At 50.1% G+C, this 27,688-nt stretch overlaps 1 pseudogene; it reads left to right on the forward strand.

The window, feature by feature from the left end:
• Positions 1–25,141, forward strand: LOC143641949 (ruvB-like 1; annotated as a pseudogene).
• Positions 25,142–27,688: the final 2,547 nt, after the last annotated feature.

Genomic DNA, 27,688 nt, shown 5'->3' on the forward strand with positions numbered 1-27,688 from the left:
TGTGGTGTCATAGTAGAGTTCATCAAAAGCAAGAAGATGGCAGGAAGAGCCGTGCTGTGGGCGGGACCTCTGGGAACTGGAAAGGTCCTTGTGTTCTCATTGATTTCTGCTGCCCAAGAGGAGGATCTTCACTTGGATCCTCATGAAGCCAAATGGAATTTACATCTTAACTAGTCTTTGTTTAGCGACGTGGGTCACATGTTTGTTTAAGAAAGGAATCTGATCTCAAACTCATACTTCTAGAATGAAAATCATCCTGGCCAGAGAGTGGGGAAAGTCCTGAGAGGGGTCTGGTCACTGGAATGGTCCTTGAACTCTTTCAAGTCTCCTTTGCTTGGAAAATGCATCTCTTTTCCTTTTCTTTTCTTTTTCTTTTCTTTTTCTTTTCTTTTCTTTTCTTTTCTTTTCTTTTCTTTTCTTTTCTTTTCTTTTCTTTTCTTTTCTTTTCTTTTCTTTTCTTTTCTTTCTTTTCTTTTCTTTTCTTTCTTTCTTTCTTTCTTTCTTTCTTTCTTTCTTTCTTTCTTTCTTTCTTTCTTACTTTCTTTCTTTCTTTCTACCAGTGATTGAACTTGGGGGCACTCAGCCAATGAGTCACACCCCTATTTTGTATTTTATTTAGAGCCAGGGTATCGCTTAAGTTGCTGAGGGCCTTGCTAAGTTGCTGAGGCTGGCCTCCAACTTGTGATACTCCTGCCTCAGCCACCTGAGGGGTAGGATTATAGGTGTGCACCACCGCACCCAGCTGAAAATCTGTTTCTGTTGATCCAGGGCCTTGTAAAAATTTGTGATGGGCTGTGGCTGTGGCTCAGTAGTAGAGTACTCACCTCACATGTGAGTGACCCTATGTTCGATCCTCAGCACCACATAAAAATAAATAACTGAAATAAAGTTATTGTGTCCAACTACAACTAAAAAATAAATATCTAAAAAATTAAAACAAAGATATTATGTACATTCACAATTAAAAAATATTAAAAGATCTTCTGTGGCACATTATTGGAGGGGTAAAAATGAGTCAGCCAGTATTTTTTCCGAATGCAAACTTTGCCCATCACTATTTTGGCTACAGGCATTATTGACAAATAACAGAAATGCACTTTTGATCTTCAAGGGGCTTCTAGTGTTTTCCAGGCAGAGAAACAGGAAGTCTCCTGATGGCACAAAATGGCTCAGTTGAGTCTGAGCTTCAAACTGCTGACTGATTTTAAATGCTGGAATTGGGCAGAGGGTTTGACAATTCCCCTTCACATTTGGGCTTTCCAGGGGACAAAAGAGGACACATGGTGGAGTTTGTTGGGATATATAAGGGGACTGATCAGATCCTCAGGCTTCCTAGAACTCCTGGTCTGGGCATGGCTTGTTCTCTGGAAGGGCCTCTTGGCACAGGAGAGTTGGAGCCTGTGCTCTTGTATGTAAAGAAGTGGGCTCTTACCAGGTGTGGTGGCCTCTGCCTGCCTGTCATCTCAGTGACTCTGGAGGCTGAGACAGGAGGATCACATGTTGGAGGTCAGCCTCAGCAGTTTTACCAGGCTCTAAGTGACTTAATGTGACCCTGTTCAAAAATAAACACCTTAAAGGTCTGAGCTGCATCTTGGTGGGTATTGATTGATCAGCTGGGAGGCCTGGGGCAGGCTCATGACCTTTCAGAAGCAGAAACACAATCAGCTGTGAAATAAAAGCTTGAATTCTAATTTTGAAGTTGTACATATGGAGTTGTCAGGGTGTGTTGTTTGGTTACTGATGGTGGATGGAGAAGTCCTGTGTCTGGGGGAAGGTTTTTGAGGCTGAAACACCAGACAGTGTGCACTTACAGGAACATTAGCTTGTCCAAGTCGTCTTCCATTTTTTTTTTTTGGGGGGGGGGGCTTGCTAAGAATTGAACCCAGGAGCTCTCGAACCCTGAGCCCCATCCTCAGTTCTTTATGCATTTTATTTAAAGACAGAGTCTCACTTAGTTGCTTAGGGCTTCACTTTTGCTGAGGCTGGCCTCCAACTTGTGATACTCCTGCCTTAGCCTCTCGAGCACCTGGGATAACAGACATGTGCCACAGCACCAGCATGATAGCTGTTTCCTTCAGTGCTGTTTTTCTCAGTGTTATTTGGTACTTTTTGTCTTCCAGTGTTGCTCTTTAGAAGTCTCATTTTCTCGGTTGGAACCTTTCTTTCTGGATGTTTTGGAGGTACTTTTCGATAGGGTGCCCTTCCCTGATTTCCCTTTCTTGATGTCCACAGGGCTTTCTGAGTCCACTGTTTGGTGTCATTGGTGTGGACACTCATCAGCTCTGAATCCCTGAGCTGTGAGCTATTCCTGTTCTCTGTGTGCTCTTTCTGGAAGTCCAGTTAGGTGAGATTAGCTCTGCATTGATTTTCAATCTGGGCTGGTTTTGCCCCCCAGAAGATATTTGCCAGTATCTGGAGAGTCGTCTCTTGTGGTTTTCAAAACGTGGTGGGGGGGACTCTAGTGTTAGAGGCCAGAAATGCTGCCAAGCAACCTGAACTGCAAAGCTGCCCCCAAAACCCGAGGAAAGACTGAGAAATCCTTTTTTTTTTCTTGGGGGGGGGGACTAACAGAGATTTAACTCAAAGATCCTTAACCCCTGAGCCCCGTCCCCAACCCTTTTTATTATTTATTTAGAGACAGGGACTCCCTGAGTTGCTTAGGGCCTTGCTAAGTTGCGGAGGCTGGCCTCCAAATAGCCATCCTCCCACCTCAGCCTCCCAAGCGGCTGGGATGACAGGAATGCACCCCCACAGCCAGCTCTCACTTTCTTAATCCATAAAATACAAGTTAGTGGGCTGGGATTGTGGCTCAGTGGTAGAGGTCTCGCCTAGCATGGGCGGGACCCGGGTTTGATCTTCAGAACCACATAAAGATAAAGGCATTGTGTTGTATCCATCTACACCTAAATCAGTTATATCTGTTCAGTCACCTATAACAGTTCAATATTTATTGCTAAGAGGAGGAGTGCTTAACTTTATAATGGCTTGATTTTTGAGCATTTTTTAAGATTTATGTTCTTCCCCTAATTTAGGGCTGGAACAAAATTAAACTTGTTCCAAAGAAAAAAAAATAAAAATAAATATAATAATGTTACCCTGTTCAAAAATAAACAACATAAAGCTCTGGGATGCATCTTGGAGGGTATTGATCGATCAGCTGGGAGGCCTGATAATATTAAAATATTAAAAAAAAATACAAGTTAGACTTTCAAGATGACAGGCTATGGGAAGATCAGTGAGATCTATAGAGCTCCATAGGAAAGGGTAGGTATATGTGCTTTTCTTCAATAATTTTTTTTTGAAATATCATTTTTTTTAGTTGTAGTTGGACACAATACCTTTGTTTTATTTATTTATTATTATGTGGTGCTGAGGATGAAACCCAGGTCCTTGCACATTCTAGGTGAGTGCTCCAACACTGAGCCCCAGCCCCAGCCCCAGCCCCAGCCCAGCCCCTTCCATGAGCTTTTAATTGGAGAAAGCTGGAAAGAAATGGAGCCATTCTTAACCAAGTATTGGTCCTATTTGAATGGAAGGGTAATGGTCACCCCTTCAGAATTAGGTGGAGGGAGGCAGGGATGCTGTTCAGTGGGACGTGGTCACTGTCTTTGACACTGGAAACTGAGAATGAAAAGTTGGGTACTCTGAAAGAACAAGGAAGAGACATTCTGGGTAGAAGGTGGACATAAAAACCAGGCATTGTGGCTCACACCTTTAAACCCAGCAAATCAAGAGGCTGAGGCAGGAGGATCTCAAGGTGGAGGCCAGCCTCAGCAGCTTAGTTTGACCATATCTCTAAATAAAAAAATGCTGGGCATGGGTCTCAGTGGTGGAGCAGCTGCCTGGCACATACAAGGCTCTGGGTTCCATTCCCAGAAACATTAAAATAAAACAGGTGGGCAGAGCCGCCTGTGGCCTCCCCTGGGCCTCCTGGTGTTGGAATTGCATCCCTCTGTCTTCTGTCCTAGACATTTTCCCTTTGCTATTAGAATACATGCTTTGGGCTTCCAAACTCAGGTGCCTAAGCATTCAGGCAGCAATGTAAGCAACGTGACTGGTTCAAGCCCAAGGATGTGGTGCCCTGTCACTAAAAGAGGGCCACTGGCTCCAGATCAGATTTCTCAAAAGAAACCAAATAGCTAGATTTCTACACAAAAGTTCCTAGGGTTCAAAAAATGTCAAGAGCTGGGCAAAGTGGCACATGCCTTTAAGCCCAGTGACTGGCTCGGGAGGCTGAGGCAGGAGAATAACAAGTTTGAGGCCAGCCTCAGAAAAAGCGAGGCCCTCAGCAACTCAGGGAGACCCTGTCTCTAAATAAAATACCCTATAGGACTGGGGATGGGGCTCAGGGGTTGAGTGTCCCTGGGTTCAATCCCCCTAAAAAAAAGCCAAGTTTAAAGGCACATCTAAGACTACGTAGTCCCAACAAAACCATCCTGTGGGCAGCGAGTTGGTTCCTTGTAATCTAAACAGTATTTTAATTTGCCAGGTGAAGCCATGCAGCATTAGCACTACTGTGTGCTCAAGACCACACTGGAAAACAGAGAGAATATCAAAACTAGAACCAGCCTCTTCCCCATGGGCTAGTAGATTTTGCCCAACAGTGTTCGCTTATCGTCCCCCAGGTCGGCTGCTCAGAGGTGTCACCACGAGGGCATTGAAAAGAAAATCTAAGGGGAACCTTCCCTGCACCATATTTGAAGCAGTAGCTCCAGTTGGCCTTGTCCCAGCAGCTTGGGAGGCTGAGGCAAGAGGATCAAAAGTTGGAGGCCAGCCTCAGCAACTTAGTTAGGGCATCAGCAACTCAGGAGGCTCTGCATGGCCCACACACCTGGGGTCTGACCTCATTCTCATTTCAGAGATGAGGAAGAATAAAATGGCACTGAGAGGCCATGTCATTTCCCAGTCCTAGGCCAACTTGAGAGCATTTGCTTTCCATAACTTGTTATTTGACCAGATGTCTGTTCCATCTGGTTCTCTTTAGTATCTGCCAATCAAAATTAGGTTACTGAGCATCAATTTATAGTTGACCATAGGGCACGGTCAGGGGGACCTTGTGCAAACCAACGCACTGCTTCCAGATTTGGCCTCATGTGTCATCCACTATTTGCTAGCCTTTTAACATAAAATGAAGTCATGTAATAAATCCTTCCTGATTTGTTAGTGTTATTTATTTATTTATTTATTTATTTATTTATTTATTTATTTATTTATTTATTTTGTTCCCAGGGATTGAACCCAGGGGTGCTTACCCCCTGAGTACTATCCCCAAACCTTTTATATTTTATTTAGAGACAGGGTCTCATTGAGTTGCTCAGAGCCTTGCTAAGTGGCTGAGGCTGGTCTCCACCTTGACATCCTCCTGCTCCCGCCTCCTGAGACTCAGGGATCACAAGTGTGGGACACCATGTTCAATCTCTTCAATTATTTTTTTTATAGATGTCTTTGAATTATGTTTTCAAAACTATAAAATGAAAACCTTTCCTTTCTTGCCTCTGTAGGCAGCCCCGGCCCTGGTGATTGCTCAGTAGCTGGGGAGTAAGGTGCCTTTCTGCCCCATGGTGGGGAGCAAAGTTTACTCCATGAAGATGAAGAAGACAGAGTTGCTGATGAAGTACTTCCACAAGGCCATCGGAGTGACAGATGGCTGTTGCTTCTCCAGTTATTTGAATCCTTTCATCTTAAAAATGCTCATGTTCTTTTGGTGTTGTTGACAAGACAGGCAAGAGTAACCAGCCATCCCAGCAGCTTGGGAGGCTGAGGTAGGAGAATCACAAGTTGGAGGCCAGTCTCAGCAATTTAGTGAGGCTCTGAGTAACTCAGCAAGACTCTGTCTCTGAATAAAATATAAAAAGGGCTGGGGATGGGGCTCAGTGGTCGAGAACCCCTGGGTTTCATCCTTGGTCCCAAATAAATAATAAATAATAAATAAATAAACAAATAAATAAATAAATAAACAAACAAATAAATAAATAAATAAAAAGACTAAGAAGTCTACTTGGGGAGCTTTTGGTTTAATCCTGAAAGAAAGAAAATGCAGTGGGAGGGTGAAGCATTTGGAAGTGGGGAGATGTCATGGGACCCTGTTTCACCCCCCACAGCCATCTGATTTCCTGGTGGCTGGTACTCTGTCTTCCTGTGGTGCCTCTCTTGGGGACTAGCTCTGCCTCTTTATCTTCCCCAGCAGGTCCCTGTAAGCACTCAACTATGGGGCTCTTTCTCTTTCTCTCTCTCTCTCTCTCTCTTCATGTCTCTCTCTCTCTCTCTCTCTGTCTCTGTCTCTCTCTCTCTTTTGGGACTATGGCCTCTGAGCCATCCCCAGCCCCTGTGTGACACTATTGCTGAACTGAAGAGTTTTAATGCTGAACTTCTGCCCAGAAGCTAAGCTTTGTGTCACCTTGAACTTAGGCTTTTTATTTTTATTTTTTAGTACCGGGGATTGAACTCAGAGGCACTTAAACCCTCAGCCCCATCCCCAGCCCTTTTTATATTTCATTTAGAGACAGGGTCTCACCAAGTTGCCAAGACTGGCCTCCAGCTCTCAATCTTCCTGCCTCAGCCTCCTGAGCTTCTGGGATTATAGGTGTGTACAACCACACCTGGGTTTTACTGTCCCGACCGGCAGGACACATCAACGTGGGCAGCGAACCTAGATGGGGAGGAATGAAGGGACAAGAGACATGAAAGGAGACAGCAAGACAGTAGTTCTGATCAAGCTGCAAACTTTTATTGTTCACACAGGGGTATTTATGGGCTGAGGATGGGGAAGCTCTCTTATCGGCAGTTGCTGGAAGTCTTCACAAGGTGAGATAATGCAGGATGTTTCAGGAAGACAGATGGCTTCAGGATGTCTCAGGGAGATAGATAGCTGCAGGATGTTTCGCAGGGGGGCTGTCAGGCTAAACTTTGAAGGGAATTTCCTTCTAGCCCCTGACATCTCCCACTTTCTTATATAAAATATTTGACCATACCTTACCGGCCATGTTTTTAGGGGGTGATAGAGGCTCTGTTCCTCTAGGAGGCCTTAGAATATTTCCTGATCTGAGCGAGCGTCTTCACTAGAAGATTTCGTGGTGGCCTTGGCATGTTTTTGGAGGAAATGGCTTTGAGGGGGGGGGAGCATGCCAACCGCCATCACCAGAGCGTGTCACTCAGAGGTCTTGGGTTTTGGGATCCGTGGATCCATCCTCCTGCAGTCCTTCCTGCACCCTCTGCTAATATGGCCTAAAGTCTTCACTCCATCGGTGCGCCCCCAAGCGGAGGGGCCCATGGAGGAGGGAACCCTTATGGCAAGGGCAGAAGATGGTTGGTCAGAGCTGATACTTATACGTTTATATAAGAAAGAGATCTGTGGGGATGTAAACTTAAGAAATAAGCCTGAGAGAAGGGTAGAACATTCTTTTAAATGTTGGCAGCACCGTCTTCCATCTCCAAACGATGATAGTGAACCTGTATGGGCTAAGAGGTCAAAATATTAATCTGTTATTTAATAAATTGTACCAGCCTGTTTATATTGCAGGGTCCTATGGACACCATTAAAAGTAAACCCAACAAAGGGCCTAATAGTGGAATAAGGTATGGTAGAAATCCATTAAGCCCAGTCCAGAGGGGATTTTCAAATAGTTCCCTTTGTCTCTTTTCTAAATCTTCTTGAAGCTGCTTAATTTTAGTCCATACTATGCCTGATTTATTGGCATAAAAGCAGCATTGTTCCCCTAAGGCCAAGCAAATACCTCCCTGGATAGTTGTCAGAAAATCTAAGCCTCGTCTGTTCTGAAGGACCACTTCTGCCAGGGAGTCTATTTGGTCCTGTAAATATTTAATGGTTCCTGATAGAGTTTGTACATCATCTATAAGTTGTTGAGATAGGCGACGGTAAGAGTATATAGCCGTGCCTAAGCCAGCGGTACCTGTGCCCAGAGCAGCTGTTATTCCAAGGCTGGCAAGGAGTGGTAAGGCCTGTATTGCCCGCCTGTGTCTTTGACTAAGGTGTCTAGGCTAGGAATGGGTAGAGGTTCATCTCCTGGGACAATAGTTATATCAGAAAGTAATAAGGCAAGAACACAGTGCTTGTGCTGTGGCAGTTTGAGGCAAGAAGGTTGTTGGTGGGGAGGAGATGGAAGTGGAGAGAAGGATGGTCCCACTTCTCACTGTGTCCCCATAGGTCGACCCTCCCAGGGCTGCGGATAAAGGAGGCCAAGGAGGTCTACGAGGGGGAGGTGACCGAGCTGACACCATGTGAGACCGAGAACCCCGTGGGCGGCTATGGCAAGACCATCAGCCACGTGATCATAGGGCTCAAGTCAGCCAAGAGCACCAAGCAGCTCAAGAGGAGTCCTTCCTGAGCCCTGTCCTCAGCATTGTGGCACCGGGCAGATTGTGTGACATCTGTGTCCCTCTTTCCTTGGCCTCTGCACTGCTGATGCCATATGGGATACTAGGGATAACACTGTGTAGTGTAAAGGGACACCTCATAGAGGGCTTGGACATAGGTCCCTTCATGAGGTAGCTCTTTCTTTTCTCATTGCTCCTGGGAGTTGTGTGGGTAAGTCAAGAAATTGCTTCTGCCATCTCGTCACCCACATGATGACCATTGGCCAGCCAGGCACAGTGGAGCATGCCTGCCATCCCAGCCACTCAGGAGGCTGAGGCAGGAAGGATCACAAGGTGGAGGCCAGCCTCATCATCTTAGTCAAGGCCCTGAGCAGCTCAGGAAGAGCCTGTCTCTAAATAAGATAAAAAATGTGGCTCAGGATGGGGCTCAGATGTAAGTCACCCCTTAGTTCAATTCCCAATACTGCCCCCTCACCTCCCCAAAAAGTCAAAGTGGACATAATTTTGTTTCTTTTTCTTAATGTTTATACTCATCCACTGTTGTTATGATTGATTCACACTAGTTCTGTACCTGTTCCCTGCTACAAAGATAGGTCCCGTGCTGCTGGCTTGGGGAGGTGTTTTACGTGTGGCTCCTCACAGCTGTGTGCCCATGTGCACAGGCACCTTGAATCTAATTTTCCCTGTTTTCCAGATCAAGGCCTCAGGCTCAGGATGAGGCTCCACTGTCATCCTGCGTCCACTGCTGGTTGAGGGGCAGGGTGACTGCAAGTCCTCTGGTGCTTGGTGACCCCTGTGAGTTCTGTGAGCTCTCTGGGGCTCAGTTTTTCATCTCTAAACCACTCTCCATCCACCATAGAATCTCTCCATCTTTCCCCCTTTCATAATTTGATTGTTCTTTGATTCTCTGAGGTAGTTTCTTGGTCACTGCTTTATGGAGATCATGAAAATATCACTTCTCCCAAGGGCTATTTTTCTGTTTCCCAACAGGGCCTTTATTGATAGACTCAACCTGATCTTTTCTTAAAATTGGGAGCCATCTTGCCACAAAGCAATGAAAAGATAATTTCGGCTTTACTATAAATTACTGCAAATTCTGAACCTGCTTGGAATGCCTGCCCATGCCTTGAACTCACCCATGCCTGGCTCTCTGACCAGATAGCAGCCCTCTCTGAAACTTAGTGACACCTCATAAATATTGGCCATCCCTGGCCAGACAACGACCCTCTCTGAGGCTCTAATGGTCCTCATAAATTCTGATGTTGGGGCCAGCAAAAAAAAAATGTAAACTACCATTAGTGTGATGCTTGTCAGAGTTCTGTTATCTGTAACCCCCCTTTGTGTAACTTTCTGGGCTATAAAGCTGGGCTGCCGGAAAGCTGGGGTCACTGTCTTATTCCCACGGTTTTGAGAGAGAGAGGCAGCCCGGCCGGTTGAAATAATAAGCTTTCTTTAATTTGATTTTAATTGGAGTCAGTGGTCTTTTCTTGAGTCCTGGTCTAACATTCATCTCAGGAGCTTGGCTCCACAAACCTCTCTCTCTCTCTTTAATCTATCATCACATCCTGTCCACCCTGGATTAATGAGGTTCTGAGAAGGTGGCCCTTTCTCAGGAATAACACCTTGAGCCAGTTCATCTGGAAAATCAACCGTATAAAAGTGCCTGAGAGGAAAAGAGAAAAATTGTCCTCTTTCACGTTGGAGAGAGAACACAGGAACAAAGTGGAAACTTGAGCCATCCATGAGTCTACTTTGACCAGCTTTTCAAAGAAAAAAGCCTAATGGAGAAGAGAAAAATTGTCTTCCAAATCAAAGGTGGTACCCACCTCTGATCCCAGCAGCTCGGGAGGCTGAGGCAGGAGGATCATGAGTTCAAAGCCAGCCTCAGCCAAAGCAAGGCCCTAAACAACTCAGTGAGATCTGTACTCTAAATGAAATGCCAAATAGGGCTAGGGATGGGGCTTGGTAATCAAGGGCTCCTGAGTCCAATCCCTGGTACCCCCAGCCCCCCCAAAACACAAGTCCTTCTGGGCAGTCTTCCAACATGGATGAGATATTGGGATAGAAGGACATCAGGTGCGTTGTGTGGAGTAGTGAAGTGTCTGAGTTTGAAGGAGACTTACGAATCTTGGCCAAGGGACTCCCCAGCCCTGTTCCTCTGCACAGTGCCCCAAGGAGGCCAGAGTGTCTGGGCCCTGGCGAGCTCCTGGCAGAACTGTTGGGGTGGAGTTGTGAACATGATCCACCAATTTTAAGTGTGTGTGGCCCATAGGATTTTCGTGCATGACATAGTTTACACTCACCATCTTAATTCTAGAACATTGTCATGACCTTCCAAGGAACCTCATTCCCATGAATGGCCACCTGCTCTCCCTCCCCCTGGCCTTTGGCCAATGCATACCCACTTTGTTTCTGGATTGGTCTTTTGGGGACCCCCTCCTGCCGAGGGAGCCCTGCAGTGGGTGTTAGGCTGTGTCGTGCCCACCGCCAACCCCCTTTGACTCTGGACTCTGTCTGGGACAGAGCTCAGGTGTGTTTCCACATGGTGGCTGTCTGTAGCAGCTTCTCTGGAAGCTCAGCCTCAGGACCTGTCTGCAAGCCCAGTCCTGCAGAGGCTGCTGTACTTGCCCAGTGCACACCCCTGGGGAAGAGCAAGGCCCCTTAGAGCACTGTCACCCTGAGATGTGTGTGCACAGCCACGGAGGCCAGAGCTGCTAGGATTTTCTTTTTTGTGGTCCTGGGTCTCAAACCCAGGCCTCTGGCCATAGTGAACTAGCGCTCTGCCACTGAGCTGTGCCCCAGCCCCAGGGCCTAGCTATATAGTCTAGACTGGCCTCCACCTTGGTGATCCTCCTTCCTCAGCCTCCTAACCCAGACAGTTTGAGGGGATTCCAACTTTTGTTTCCCCTTCTGAGCTGGACTCCTCTCTGGGTGCTTCTGGGTGCTATCACATAGAGGAGGAGAACAAGGCCCAGAGAGCCGGAATCACGGGCCACGTCAAATGCAGCCTTAGGTGGCTAAGCAGGAAGCTGTTGTGTCCCTAACGCAAGGAATGGAGGTGTAGTGGTGCTCCTGGGGTTGCCATGGGGTGTGGCCATGAACACATATCCCCTCTAAGGGCAGCCGGGTCCCTGTGAGAATGCTCCTAAAACTTTGCATCCCCTTAAGTCAAGGCAAAGAGGAGTAGTGGTGACCTTCTCTTGTCCCCTGCAGGCAGACACAGTCACCCTCAGGTTCATCTCCTAATGTGCTAAGCCCCCAGTCCAGGCTCTTGTGTCCTGCCACATACCCTCATATCCACCCACTTCTAGCGTCGCTGGCTACCTCAGGTGTGTGTCTGTCTGTCTCTCTCTCTCTCTCTCTTCTCTCTCTCTCTCTCTCTCTCTCTCTCTCTTTCTCTCTCTCTCTCTCTCTCTCTCGTGTTTAGTCCTGTGAACTGAACCCATGGTGCTTAAGCAGGGAGCCAGAAGCCTGCCCTTTTTATTTTGCTTTGTATTGTTTTGAGAGAGTCTCCCCTTACTAAGTTGCTGAGGCTGGCCTCCAACTTGGTGATCCTCCTGCCTCAGCCTCCCGAGTCCCTGGGATGACAGGTGTGCACCACTGTGCCTGGCCCCCCAGGTCTCTTACGTAAAGCTGCCTTCCCTTGGGGTCAGAAGGAACTGGAACGTGCATCATGGTGGTCTGAGTCCCCCTTTGTCTGGTTTGGTTTGGTTTTTGCTGAACCCCAGCATTTTTGAAAGTTTTAGAAAAAGTTGAGTGGAGGCTAGGGATGTCATCTACATGGAGGCCAACAGCGGGGCTGTGAAGGTATGCTCCCTGGAGACAGCGCCACGCCTGAGGGTCTGCCAGAGGGAGACCTGGGTGACCAGGACATCACTTTGATCAGCGGGGATGGGTGGGGGAAGGTCAGCAGCTGTCCCTTTACCTAAGTCAAATTGGCTTTTTTCTGTCTTCCTCTCCTTATGACTTCAGCAGGCAGAGTGTTCAAGACCCAAACCCTGTGGGGGACAGGGACCAGACAGCCTTCGTCCCTTCCCACTGCACCAGGTGGCATGTTCCATCTTTCCTTATCTCCCTGGTGTCCCTCCCTGAGTTCTGAGTCTGGGGACAGCACCAGGTGGCTCCTCCTCTATCTGCTGCTGTGTCCCATGGTGGCTGCACCTCCCTGGTTCATGGATGAGCCTAAGGTCTCGTGTCACCCATAAATCACCACCTAGAAGAACCCGGGCAACCAGCTCCAGTGAGTCCCCTGAATGCTCCTTTATCAGGAGTGAAAAGAAAGGGGAGAGAATCTTCCAGAAATTCTCAAGTGTTGCCTGGGCAGGTCTGTGAGCCCAGCGTGGCACCAGGCCACGGGGCTCAGGTGGAGAGCACTGTTGGGGGCCCTCTGTGGGCAACAGGGACCTTTCTGTCACTGAGCTCTGTGTGGTCCCAGTGCCCCATGGTCTGCTGGCAGAGGCAGCGCAGGTGAGACTCCTAGGCCACAGAGTTCAGCCTGGAGGCCGAGGAGGACATGCCCTGCCCAAGGGCAACATGCACAAGAAGAAGGAGGTCATTTAGGACAGGACTTTGCATGACCTGGATGTGGCCCACGCCAGGCATCAGGGGCAGGCCCTGCTGGTCCAGCGCATGCCCAAAGCCATGGGCACCAGTGGTCAGGGCCATGCTGTCCTTCTGGAGGCCCTCTGGGAGGCTCAGCAATGAGCACAACATGAGCTTCGGCCCCTTTGTCCCAATGTCCAGATGCCATCACCGCTGATCTCTGGGCATTGTCTGCCCCTGGCCGCCTGCCAGCCTGCTGGGGGCTGCTGTCCGCCCCGGGCTGGGGGTTCCTGGCAGAAGCCTTCACAGGGCTTCAGGCAGCCTCACACAGGCTCTGTCCTTTGCAGAGCCCGAGCCCCGAGTCTTCATCCCAGCTGGCGCTGCTCTGGGCCCCGCTGGACAGAGAGTCAGGTTTGCTCTTCATTCTGATGGGGCCTCCTCCTCCCAACCAGGAACAGGCTTTCTGCTGGGAATCTGGTTTTTCTTTTTGACCCTTGGAGCTTTGCCTGGGAGAGGCCAGAGACTCTTGGGATTGAAGTTTCTTAAAGACATGTGCCACCACACAGGACTCTGCTTGATTCTTGCAGGTCAGGGGAAACCTTGAGGGGATCCCTCTGAGTTCAGGAGCCCTTCATCCTTCCCGGAGAGCTGTGCTGGGCCTGTCCACCTCAGGCTTCCAAGTTGAGTGACATCAGGGACCCGAAGGAGGCAGGAAGATGGGCTTTGGTAGCTGCCTTAGAAAGTCCTCTCTCCTACAGGGGGGACAAGACGTCATGTCCATAATGGGCCAGTTGATGAAGCCAAAGAAGACAGAGATCACAGGGAGGATGTGTGGCAAAGCCTGAGCCTGGAGCCGAGTTGAGGCCCTGCCTCTGACATGCTCCTGGCTCTAAGCGCACCCCCACTGTGTGGCTCTGAGTCTTTACTTCCTTTAGAAACCATTGCCACACTGTGTGCCCTGGCTCTGCTGAGGCCAGCATCTGCTTCCTTTGAGGTCCCAGAAAGGTACCAACTTTGACACCAGACTGTGGGTCTCCCTTGCTCCTTTGTGGACTTTTGTTTTTTTTCTTTTGATGCTAGTGATTGAACTTGGGGGCCCTCGATCACTGAGCACCATCCCAGCACTTTTATTTTTTATTTAGAGACAGGGCCTGGCTGAGTTGCTAAGGCCCTTGCTAGGTTGCTGAGGCTGGCCTCAAACTTGTGATCCTCCTGCCTCAGCCTCCCCGGATGCTGGGATGACAGGCATGTGCCATCGTGCCTGGCTCTTCTCCAATTTTATGTCCTTCTCGAGCCCATTACCACTTTACTCCCTGAAAATGTAAGTTCAACATGAATCCACTGTTGCCTTGAGGCTTCCCAGCAGCCTAAGCTCCTCTGTGAGTTGCCAAGAGCAGATCTGTCTCTGAACTCGGTTTTGACAGCCCTGCATCATGGCTCTGGGTGAGCCTCAGATCCTGGTTCTTTGGGAACAGCTCCATCCTGATAACAGGGGGCACTGATTTGGAAGGTGAGGGCTGAGACCTGAGGTGGGTCTGCTGTTCTGTAAGGGCTGATGTTTCTGGGTCCAAGGCTGGGCCTGCTCTGACCCTTCTTGCTCAGGTTTCCTGGGGAGAGAAATCTATCTGTACTTGATGGAAAGTTAATTAACCTGAGCATTGTCACACAGGGCCCCAAAAGGGCTCCTTGACTGAGTGCAGCAGAGGAGAATCTGCATATGAAAACACATCTCCTTGGGGCTCCCAAGTGGAGTATCTTGGCATCAGGGTTTGGGATAGATGGGGCAGCTCCTGGACACTGCACCCCACACAGCACCATGGAAGGCTTTTTGTGGCATTTGGGGGTGATGATGCCTGTTTTCTTTTTTTTTTACATGAGGGTACAGGGATTCAACTCAGTGGCCCTTTACCCCTGAGCCCCATCCCCAGCCCTATTCTGTATTTTATTCAGAGACAGGGTCACAACTCAGTTGCTCAGGGCCTTGCTAAGTTGCTGAGGCTGGCCTTCAGTTTGTGGTCCTCCTGCCTCAACTTCCCAGGCTGCTGGGGTTATATGCATGTGCCACCACACCTGGCATGATTCTTGTTTTCAAATGATGACACCAAACCTGGAATGGGTCCAGTATCCAGCCTGGGGTCCAAGAGCCAGTAGGAGAACCAGGCTGCAGGGTTGGGTCTACAGGGAATTGAGGTGGGGAGGATAGAGCAGGTGACATTTGGCTTGGACCCTGTCTGAGGTGAGATGAACAAGGTGGTGAACAAGTACGTCAACCAGGGAGTGTCCGAGCTGGTCCTCAGCGTGCTGTTTGTGAATGAGGTGCACATGCTGGACATCGAGGGCTTCACCTCCCTGCACCGAGCTCTGGAATCTTCCATCACCCCCATCGTGATTTTTGCCTCCAACCGAGGCATCTGTGTTATCAGATAGGTGCTGCCAGCTGTCCCTGCTCCCCGGGTCTGTCCCCACCCATGATGTCACAAGTCAAGATGGAATGAAGGGACTGCATGTTGCTCCTGGGAGGAGACATCAGGGGGACTGAAGGCCGTAGCTGCCCTATCCCTGATTGGCAGGGTCTCTGTGGGCCTCTGAGGCTTGACATTCCTGTGGGGAGCAAAGGCCTGAGCAGGTGGGGCCGCTCTGGTGACCTGAGTGTCAGCTCCCTCACACTGGCTCCCGGAGGCCAGCAGAGCCTACTTCATCTTTAATGAGGACACTGAATGACATTGCACCTTGTCCCTTGTCATAGGTGGGAACACAGGTTTGTCTCTGAATTTGTTCTTCTTAGCTCCCTATGACAACAGCGTGCATCCCACATGTCACTTACACGGGGTGTGATTTTTATTCCTTGGCTGACCCTGCTGTGGGGTGTCCCTGGTTGTGTTCCTAAGTGAACATGGGAAAGTGGCGTCCATTCATCCCCTTGTCTCTTCCAGTCCCTCCCCTCCCTTCCCTTTGTCTCATCCAATGAAATTCTATTCTCTTCTCCCCTATTGTGAGTCAGCATCTGCATGTCAGAGAGGACACTTAGACTTTGGTTTTTGGATTTGGCTTACTTACTCAGCACGATCCTCTCCAGCTCCTTCCATTGACCTTCAAATACCATCATTTTATTCTACTTTATGGCTGAGTAATATTCCACTGTGTATAGGGACCACAGTTTCTTTATTCGTCCATCTGCTGAGAAGAACCTAGGCTGGTTCTGTAGCTTGGCTACTGTGAGTTGAGCTGCTCTAAACACTGAGGAGAATGCAGGTCTCTCCAGTAACAAAACCAGTAAGGACAGTAAGATCTTCTGGGAGACACAGTGGGGCCTCTGGCCCCTGCCTGGCCTCAGCCTGCCTTTGAGTATAGCTGCTTCAGGCCGTGGGGAGAAGGGGTCTGGTGCAGAATGGCTTGGACAGATCTTTAGCACAGTGGCCCTGCTATCTGCACCACAGCTCAGGGACACTCCTCCCAGGGCCCCTATGCTGGAGGCCTCCCAGCCTCCCCTCAGGCCCAGCACCTCAGTGGGCAGGTTGTGCCCTTGGGGTTTTCTGTCTTCCTGGTTCAACAGGAGCTGGGCCTGGGCCTCATCAGCGCAGTTGGCAGGAGGGCCTCTTCCACCCCAGCAGCCGAGGGCCATGGGGACGACTCCCTGAGAATGCATTCTAGGGTAGGAATTAGAAAAGAACCTTGTGGTTCAAGTGTCTCAGTATGGCTGCAGTCAGAAGTGACCCCCCCATTTGCCCAGACTGGCTGCTGAGTGACAGACAGTGAGAAATTCAGTGGTTCTCGATGAGAAGCCCTATCTCAGGAGCTAGGGGATCACAGCACCAGGCCACCCACAGGTCCCTGCCACTGGCTGCTCCCTTGCCCTTGGGATCTGAGACAATGACCCAGGCTCATGGGCAGCATTGTGTGGTTCCCTCAAGTCCCCTGACTAGACTGAACAAGATCAGGGTGAAAGTGCCTCCCGCAGCCTTTGGGGCAGCTGGTGTCAGCCTGGCCAGCTGCTGGGGGAGCTCAGGGCACACTGGGTGGCATTGGGGGCCGGGGGCACTTCAGCCACCACCTGATACTGTAGGAGTCCTTCACTGGGTCCCCTTACTGGACCCCCTCACTGGGTCCCCCTCACTGGGTTCCCTCACTGGGTCCCCTCGCTGGGTCCCCTATCTGGGTCCCGCCTGACTGGTCAAGGGCTCCACATGGATACATGGCACCCTCTGCTGGGGAGCCCTGCTCACAGCCCCCCAGGGTCCCTGGCCTGGCCAGCAGGTGTCTTCAGAGGGTGCTGCTCTGAGCCACAGAGAAAGCTCCATGGGAAGGTGGCTCTGACCTGAGAATCCGCCTGTGGGGATGGAGCCACGTGGTCTCCAGAACAGGACTCTGGTACCTAGTCCCTGGGTCATGGTTGAGCAGCACTGAGGGACGTGACTGCTGCCCCCTGACACCAGGAGCAGGGGCTGTGCCCTGGTGTCCAGGGAGTGCGCAGTCCAGAGGCAGGCTGTGCTGTGACCAAGGCTGGACTGGGCCAGGAGCCGGGGCTCTGGGCAAAATAGGGTTGGGGTGGGGGCTGAGGAGTATCTGGGACATGGGCACACTGTGAGCGACTCCTGACCTGCTGCCCACAGGCTGCTCCCAAGGGGACCTTCCAGCTTCCTGCCCTGCAGACCCACGTCTGACCCTGGGGCTCATGAGGGACAGGGGGAGAAGGGACAGTGTTGGCTGGGGGCTTCTTCTTCTGGCTTTCCACGTGGGCCCTTAGGGGCAGTGGGATGTGCTGAGAGCCCGTGGGACTGTCCTGACTCGGGGACCTGCCCAGTACAAAGCCAGCAATTGTCCGCCCCAGCAGCACCTGGCTTCAAGGCTCACCCTCCACTCAATGTATTTAGAGACAGAGTCTCACTGAGCTGCTTATTTAGCACCTTGCTTTTGCTGAGGCTGGCCTCCAGCTACGATCCTCCTGCCCCAGCCTCCCAAGCTGCTGAGATGACAGGGGTGGGCCTCTGCATCATCCAGTCTTTTTAAAAAGTCTTAGGTGGTGAGTTTGGATGGCAGCCTTGGCCTCTTCATTTCCTTCTGTGTGGGGCTAAGCAGGGAGCCCAGCACCTCCCGTGCTAGGCCAGTTCCAGGCCATAGGCGTCAGGCCGTAGGCAGTGGTGTGGCCTGGTCCCAGTTGGAAGCTGTGGCCCGGTCCCAGGTGGGGCTTTGAAACAGCCTCTGGAGATGCAGCTCCTACACCCTGGAAAACCCCAGTAGCACTTAGTGTGTCTACAAAATCCCAAAACTGCCACCACAGTCGGTTTTAGAACGCCGCAATCCAAATCCCCGTTAGCTGTTCACAGTCCCTCTGCTGCTGTGTCCCATCCATCACCCTGATCTCAGGCAGTGGGAGGCTGCTTTCTGTCCCTTAGCCTTCTGTGGCTGTGGGTGGGGTGTCACTGACAGGCTTCACCCCTGTCCTCCAGGCCCTTGAATCCCCCATGGCTGAGGAGCACCCACTGCATGGGGCTTTTACCAGCTCATGGGTCTGTGCACTTGATGTCGGGTGGTTTGGCTGTTGGAGTGATGCTGTCGCAGATGTGTGGGGACTGCAGTTTCTTTCCTTTGTGTCTGTGTGGAAGGGTGGAGCTGCTGTGTCACATGGCACCTCTGACCTTCCAAGGAACTGCCAGAAGAATGGCTTTATTGCCACACTCCTACCAGGAATGTCTGAGGGTCTTGGTTTTTTCATGTGTCACTTGACATATGTTACTGTCCACCTTAGATGTCCTGGTGGGTGTGTGGTGGCCTCTCACTTGATTTGCATTTGCCAAGGACCAGCGAGACTGGATTTTTTGTGTATTACTGGCTATTTGTATATCTTTGAAGAAATATCTCTTTGAATGTTTGGCCCCATTTTATTCATGTTATCTTTTTATTATTGAATTGTAAGAGCTCTTTATATATTGTGGATACTAGACCATTCCATGTGTTTGATGTGTGAGTATGTTTCATTCTTTGAGTAGTCTTTTCAGTGTTTGAACAGGGTCTTTGACATAAATGAGTTTTGAATTTTGATTTAAAATTCCAGTTGATTGTGCTGGAGGTGTATGTGGCTCAGTGGTAGAGTGCTTGCCCAGCATACCTGAGGCCCTGGGTTCCAGCGCCAGCACCACATACATATACAAAAAACAAAGAATTGTAGTTTATCTGCTTTTTGTGTGTGTGTTTTTGGCCTCATATTTAATACATCATTGTCCAGCCAAGAGCAGTGGCATACACCTGTAATTCCAGAGGTTCAGGAGGCTGAGGAGACTGAGGCAAGAGGATCATGAGTTGGAGGCCAGCCTCATCAAGGCCCTAAGCAACCCAGTGAGATCCTGTCTATAAACAAAAGTTAAAAAGGGCTGTATCTGGGGCTCTGTGGTGGAGCCTCCCAGCAACAAACAAAATCAACCAAATAGGGGTTCTCTGGGGCCACTTGAGTGTCAGTGTATTACCTGTCCCTGGCTCTGCTTTCCTTGGGTCACCCCTTCCCTCTCTGTGGCTGTCAGTGCCCCCTTCCCAGTTCCCAGTGTCCAGTGTCTTGTCTCAGACAAGCATAGGTGATAGGACTCCTCTTGGCCTTCACAGAGTCACCGAGGACATCCCCTCTCCCCACGGGATCTCCCTGGACCTGCTGGACTGCGGGATGATCATCCACACCCTGCTCTACTCATAGCAGGAGATGAAGCAGGTGTGCCCCTGCCACTGTCCCCTCCCACCTTCACTGCCAGCCCCTCACCACCCTGGGCAGTTCCTTTTACCCAGAGCCTCTGTCCTCTCATCTGCAGGGTGGGTTGATTACAGGGACATTGTCTAGTGTCCCAGAACCTCCGTTCTCCTGGGTCTTGCCTGTTCTCACTTGTAACCCCCTTTGATTAAGTTTGAGGGAAAGAATAAAAAACAGGGACCTGACAACAACCAGGGACTGAACCAGGACCTTTGACTCGGAGCCTGTCCCCAGCCCTGTTCTGACTTTGATTCAGAGACAGGGTCTCACTGAGCTACTCAGGGCCTCACTTTTGCTGAGACTGGCTTTGAACTCAGGATCCTCCTGCCCCGGCCTCTCAAATGCTGGAATGACACGCCTGTTCTCTTAGCCCTGCTGAAAGGCTTTGCTGGGGCCCCTTGTAGCAGTGGTGGCCTGCTTAGAGGGTCGCTTCCTGGGGTGCATGCTTACCTGGTCACCTGGACCCCACCTTGCTGGTCTCGCAGGTCCTCTTCTGTGTGCAGGCCCCAGCATGCTTGTCCTCCCTGCATCCCTAGCTCTGTCCCTCTGGACAGCCGGTGGGCGGGTTTGGAGATGGCTGTCCCAGCACCTCTCGTGAAGGCTGCAGGGAGGACTGGGTGTCCCTGGTCCCTGCACCTCCACCCCTGTCATGTTTTGATGGCTGTAATTGAAGCTAGGACTACTTGAGAGCTTGTTAATGGAGCTGCCAGAGTGACAAATCCCTGTTGTATATGAGGCTCAAAGCCCCAGTGACCTTGGTCACACAACATGCCACCTTATTACCCGGCCTTTATCACCTAGTCCCCACAGGACGAGTGACAGGTGTCACCATGACAGATGGCATGGCCCTGCTGATGCCATGCAGGCTTCCAGGTACTGGGGACACTTTCTGATTTATTGGACTATCACGTTCACCTGGCAAATAAAAATGGCTCCTCTAGGTCCCAGGCTGTGGAAGGAGGCTGGAGAATTGGGGTCCAGGGTGCAGGGACAGAGGGGCACACCAGGTACTCTTTAGTCAGTGAGCCAGACACTGGCTGTGCTGGTGGCCCGTGTCCCCTGGAGAGTATAGCCAACCTCCTGCCCCCCAGTCCACCAGCATGAGATGCTACACAGAGTCATTTTAAAGCACTGTATAAAGGGGATATTTGGGCCCTGTCACTTTTTTTTTTTGGTACAGGGATTGAACCCAGGGTCACTTAACTCCTGAGCCCCATCCCCAGACATTTTTCTATTTTATTTAGAGACAGTGTCTCACTGAGTTGCTCAGGGTCTCGCTAAGTTGCAGAGGCTGGCCTCCACCCTGCAATCCTCCTGTCTCACCCTCCTAATGCTGAGATTACAAGCGTGTGTCACTGTGCCTTGGGTCCGGTCACTGTTGATTATCTTTTTTTCTCCTCTGAAGGATAATTAAGATCTGAGCCCAGATGGAGGGGATCCACATCAGTGAGGAGGCGCTCAACCACCTGGGGGTGACTGGCACTGAGATCACTCTGAGGTAAGGTGGTGGCCTCTTGGGCCCATGTGGAGGCTGCCCAGGGCTTAGGCTGTCTCTGGGTTTCCAGGTGTGACAAGTCCTGGGACACTGTGGCCTAGACTGCTGAGAGGCTGAGGTGGCTTGTGAAAGTTAGATTGACGATAGGGGTCCCTCTTGTCCTGAAGTTAACACTCCCTCTGCAGGAGGTCACTAATTCTGACACCATCCTCTGGGACAGGAGATGTACAGAGCCAGAGCCTGGGCTCCGTGGGGGCCTCACCTGCCCAGACCCTCCCCTGGCTCCTGGTTCCTATCCAGATGCATGAGGACAGTGGGCTCTCAGACCAGGGAGGGTGTCCCCAACAGTCTGCAAGGCCTGTGACCCATTTCCTTACCCACCACATGTACCTGTGGTCCAGCTGAGCCTACAGCTGAAGCCACCTTGGCTGAGTAGTGGCTTCACTGACTTTTGACCTCTCTGAGCTGGAGACATACCGGGACCTTGATTTTGTTGATTTATTGTGACATGGGGCTGAGGAGCAAATCCAGGGCCTCACAAGTGCTAGGCAGGCACACTACCACTGAGCCCCATGCTCAGCCCTCTTTTGCATTTTATTTAGAGGCAAGGTCTTGATGAGTTGCTCGGGAACTCACAAAGTTTCTGAGGCTGGCCTCCAACTTGCTATCCTCCTGCCTCAGCCTCAAGAGCCCTTGAGAAGCCACTGTACAAGGCTTGGGGAATTTCTAGACTAGGGTTAAGATGTGAGGACCAGCACTTATGTCACGCTGGTGGCCTCTCTGATGGGGCTATGACTGTGATGTTTCCAGTCATGGAAGCTCTGTCCTTTGCTGGCTCCACAACAACCAGCCAGAGCCTGGAGGGGGCCCAGCTGTCAGAGTCCTGCTGCCCTTGGACCTGTGGGGTACTTCCTCTGAGCCCGGCTTGACTGATGGCCCAACTGTCCACTGCAGGTCTTTGGTGCAGCTGCTGACCTCAGCCAACCTGCTGGCCAAGATAATGGGAAGAACAGCATCGAGCAGGAGAACATGGAGGAGATCAACTACCTTTTGTACGACACCAAATCCTTGGCTAAGATCCTGGTTGACCAGCAGGACAAGTCCATGAAGGGACCCATGTGGCAGTCCACAGGATACTGCGTCCCCCTGAGGGGAAGCGTGCATGGCCTAGGACTGGCTTGCCCCTCACCTGTGAGGTCTGCAATGTTGTCTGTTCTATCTGAAGAGCATTGTTTTTAATTATAATTTTTGGGATTGCTTTAGTTGAATCCTCCCTCCCCAGAGGTGTTTTTAAATAAAATCTTAAATGTCATTTGGATGACACAACCCATCCCCTTCCATCTCCCTCCCTCTCCCTCTTTTAAACTTTTTTTTAGGGGCAAGGAATAACTGGGATTAAAGCCAAGGGCATTTTTATTCAGAGACAGGGTCTCACTGATTTGCTCAGGGCCTTGCTGGGTTGCAGAGACTGGCCTCCAACCAGCGATTTTCCTGCCTCAGCCTCCCAAGCCACTGGGATGTCAGGTGTGGGCCACCATACACAGCTGGCCATATCTTAATTATCTACTATTGTTATATATATTTCTTCCAACATGGCCTGGCTTGAGGCCAAAGGTGTGAGTTCTGGGCCCTGTCCCCAGGAAGGGTGCCTCTGTGTCCCCCACTGTGTGCTGTTGGTATTTCTCTCAGGTCAGGCCCTGGGACAAGCTCACTGTGACACAGGGGCCAGCAGGGCCAGTGTGAATCCCGAGATTTACCTCCACCTCTGCCCACCATTTCCTCATCCACTTGGTCCCATGTCCCCACACCTTGGCATCTGAGGTCTTGGGGGCCAGAGTGCAGGGACAGAGGGGGACACCAGGTACTATTTATTCAGTTCCCCGTGTGGGGAAAGCCTCCATGTGCTCATGCACACTGTGCTCGGCCTATTGGGGAGGAACCTTCTGGAATGATCAGGTTTCAGGGGCTGCCCCTCCCACTCACGCAGTAGCCCTCTAACCCTGAGATGATCAGTGATGGGGATATGCTGAAGGGACCAGGAGCCAACAGAAGGCTCTCAACGACCCAGATGGACCAGCCTGAGCAACCATAGAGAGTTGTCCTGCGTTGTCACCCAGTGCACAGTGACATTCCCGAGTCATGCTGATGTCAGAGGAACTTGGTCACAGGGGGCTGGGCTCTGCCACCTGCGGGTTCCAAGTCACTGAGGTAAATGTGCAGCCACCGAGCCCAGGACACCGCCCTCCACAGATGGACAGGAGAGGAAGAACCATGATGGTCTGAAGCGTCCCCTCAACCCAGCCAGGAGTTGGAACTCAACGCCAACTGGACGCATCCACAGCGAGCACATCTGCAGACACAAGGGTAAGGTGGACTCCCCACACCTAGGGTCCCAGTCAGGCCATGAGCTCAGCTGAGGGACATGAGCAGAGCAGCTTATATGTCCCCCCCAAACTTTTGAGGTCATCAAGAACAAGGGCCATTGAAGAAAAGGTCACAGCCCAGAGAAGCCTCTTGAGATGGGATACCAAGGCCCCTGGCTGGGATTTTAGAACAGAAAAAGGGGCATCAGGTAAAATGGAAGATGGTGGTGCATGTGGTGACTGGGTGTCAACTACAAATGATGATGGATGACACACAGGAATACACTGCCACCGTCACACTGCTCTGCAAATCTAAAACTGTTCTAAAATTCTAAGTTCCCCCCTTGTGGCATTGGCTATTGAACCCAGGGCCTCACATGGTTGTAAAAAATTCCAAGAAGTCATGTGCAGTGGGGCCGGCCTGTCATCCCAGAAGCTCTGGAGGCTGAGGCAGGAGGATCGCAATTGGAGGCCAGCCTCAACAATTTAGCCAGGCCCTAAGCAACTCAGCAAGACACTGTCTCTAAATAGAATATAAAATAGGGCTGAGAATACAGCTGAGAGGTTAAGTGACTCTGGGTTCAATTCCTGATACCCCCCAAAAAAGATGGAAGCTGACTGGCCATGAGAGTCCAGAGCACCCTGAGCCACAGCACCTCCTTTGGTGTGTGGAACTGGCCTCACTTGAGTCCTGGGTATTTAGAAGTCGCTGCACATCTTCAGATTTGACTTCTAAGGGCAGGTTTCACCCAGGCCCCTCCTCTGACCCAGGCCCCAAGCTTTCCCATGAACAGGCCAGAGGCAGCAGTGACAGCAGGCCCCAGCTGAGGGTTGGGACAGAGATGCTCTTGTGACCAGAGAGGTCTTCTCATTCCTGCTCCTGAGGTGTGGCCCATTGGCTCTGGGCAGAGGTGGCCCTGGGTGGGCAGGTGGGGTGGCTGAAGGGCCTGATGACCAAATTCATCTCCTAGAGAAAGTTTTGATGCGTGACCCATCGCCCAAGTCGGCCATTATCTTCATCCATTAGGGTCAGGACAAAGCCCAGGCGGGAGCAGGGGATTTGTCACATCTTATTGAGCTGACACGCCATCTAGCGGCCATAACAGCACCCCCAATTTTTGCGCCATTTCAGCTTGAGCCTGAAAAATGGTTGTGATGTTTAGGCGAAGGGGGGGTGGGCTGGTCCCTGGGAGAGGTTGAGGTGGTCACAGCTGGGGCCAGGCTTTTGGGTGCCTCCCAGCTAACGGATTTGGTGGCCCATCAATCCCATCTTCCTGCCGGCTCCCAGGGGCCCCTGTGGGAGTGAGAACCCAGGAAAGGAAGGGCTTTTCTTTTGGCACAAGGTACTGAACCCAGGGTCCTTTACCCACTGACCCCCATCCCCAGCCCTTTTTATATTTTATTTAGAGCCAGGGTCTCACTGAGTTGCTCAGGGCCTCTCTAAGTTGCTGAGGCTGGCCTCCAACTTTCAGTCCTCCCACCTCAGCCTCCAAAATGCTGGGATGAAAGGTATTTGCAATCCATCCAGGCTCCTTTCTGTTATTGAGCCATCACTCTGTCTGCGGGCAGATTGGCACCATAAGCGTCGCATGGTTCATGGGAACACTGGCGGCAATGGGGAGAGACATCACACGGGACCCTGTGCAGGACACAGGCGAACAAGGGCGGTTGTAGGCCTGGGGACACGCAGGGGCACCCCTAGAGCTCGGCACCCACGTGGTGCTCATCCAATGTCCCAAGGGACTTCAGCAGGGGTGGAGACGGGGGCAGGAGCGCAGTGACAACCAGGAAGGCTTCCCAACTCCACCCCTACTTGCTCGAGACTCAGCCACCATCCTTTTTTCTTGTAGACCCCTTTTCCCATTGCCCCAGCCATTGGAGAACCCCAGATCCCAGCCAGGGTGGGATCCCCTACAACTACAGTAACATCAGGGTGAGATTCAGGCCAAGCCCCTGGCTGGCCATGAAGGAGCAGGCAGCAACACTCTACGTGGGTTCGGAACCTGCCTCTTACAGGCCCACCCTCCTCTAGGCCAAGTTCCTTGCACTGTGGGTACCGTTATGAGAAGCCACACTTCTCTTTCCACAGGAAAAGGCCCAGAAGGTGAACTCACTGGCCCTCTGTATAGCCTCCCTGAGCTGCTTCTGAGCTGCCAGATGGGGCCTCTCCTGGGCTGGCCACTTGTCCCCTGCAAGTCTTCCTGTCTTGAGGACAGTGAAGGAATTAATTGAAGTGTTTAGGACAAAGGTCCACCAAAAAGGTGTTGGATATTCCCTGGAAATTCAAATCTGGCTGGGCCTCCTAGTTTTATCTACTAAATTCAGCAACCATTACTCTAGCTGGGTCTTCATATGTATGTCCCTACTAGCATATTGGTACATTGTTCTGTTTCTATTTTTTATTTTGAAAAATGTCACCCATCAAAGTTGAAATAGCACCATGAACCCCTGAGTTCCCTTCATATGATCCCAGAGTTGTTCTTGTTCTGCAAAATCTCTCTTTCTCTCCTTTTTTTCTCTCTGCATACCCCTTCTCTCTCTCTCTCTCTCTCTCTCTCTCTCTCTCTCTCTCTATATATATATATATATATATATATATATATATATATATATATATATATATATATTTCTTCCTTTTTTTCTTTCTTTCTATATTCTGTCTGTCCCCATCTCTTTTCTCTCCTCTTTCTCTCTTCTTTATCTGTTTGTTTCTATTTTCTGTCTTCCCCCTTATATCTGTCTATCTCTTAATCTCTCTCTTTCAATGTCTTCTTGTCTCTGTCTGTCTCTTTTTCTTTCTCCCCCCCCTCCCTTCTTCCCTTACTACCTCAAATTTAACAATATTCCTCCATTCACAGGAACAGGAGGTAGTATTTTAACACTTCTTTCTTTGAATCCAAAATTTTCTCATTTTTCTACATGCTTTTCTGCATTATTCAGGTCAATGAGTGCTGAATTTGGCTGGGCATGAATCACAAACCACTCAAGCAGGAAAAAACTTTATTTCTGAACTCCCCCAAACGCTACCCATGCGGCCCTTCCAGGGACACCACACACCAACTGGAACTCCCTCCACTGGAACTTCACTAACCAACATGAACTCCCCAGAAATCCCCATGAAAATTTTAAAGTAGCCGGTGCCAGAGGCAGCAGGAGTCTATATGCAATTGAATACACAGCCTGTTTCAATCCAGCATCATCCAGTCACAGCAATTATACACAGCTTTACTTAGTTATCATTATCTTAATGGCTCACCTCTCAACCATTACTTCTGGCAAAATGCCAGGGGCCACCATTCTGACTTGGCTGTGACTCTCAACATCTCCCCCCTTCTGTTTAATTAAACACAAGCATGTGGATTAGGGACTGTGCCTGTCTTAGGTTGTCCAATACTACATATGGTCCTTACCTGTCATCAGATGTGCTGACCTCAAGGCGTCAGCCTCCTGTCTTAAGTTGGTACCATTGCAATTGGATCTTACCAGTTATTGACTACCAGCCCAGCATATAGCCATACTTGTGGATAGGCCTTTGCACCAGTGAGGTTCTTTGCCTCACCTCTGTTGTCCCCCAATTTGGCCTTTGAACCAGTGGGGGCTGAGTTTCTTTGCCTCACCTCTGTTGGCCCCCAATTTTACCTGAACGACCATCACAAGCAGAAGGGATGGGAATACAGAAATGCCACAACACCAAGCCAATTGATGGCTCCTTTTGGAAAAATTATACCATCGATGACACCATCAGCAAAGATACCCTAGCACTACCACAATTTGCTGCACCAACAGATAGTTCACAATGCATACAAGTGATACATAGTCCAGGCAAGTTCTGCAAGCAGTTTAAAGAAGAGGAATCTATTAATATGTCCATTTTCTCCCAAAGCAAATTGACTTTTTGATTGAGCATCACTTGTTGAGTTACATTATTCATTGATGCATCAGTTTATACAGTTTGTTATAATACCTATCACAGAAGCTATTGTTTGGTTTTATCTTTGTCTTCACTGGCACTGGGATAAAGATAGGAATTCTGGCAATGATGGCTACAAAAAAATATGCAACATTCCAGCAGGCACTAAAAGAAAGCAATTTGCTAAACAATTTAGTATCCTGAATAGAATTAGATATAATGAAAAGGAAAGGTGAAAGTAAACAAACAGATCTATTAAGCTCCTTTTTTGTTCACATATGAAAACAATTCTCAACTGTTGTTTACCAAAT

Source organism: Callospermophilus lateralis, chromosome 7, assembly GCF_048772815.1.
Source record: "Callospermophilus lateralis isolate mCalLat2 chromosome 7, mCalLat2.hap1, whole genome shotgun sequence".
NCBI classification, from domain to species: Eukaryota; Metazoa; Chordata; class Mammalia; order Rodentia; family Sciuridae; genus Callospermophilus; species Callospermophilus lateralis.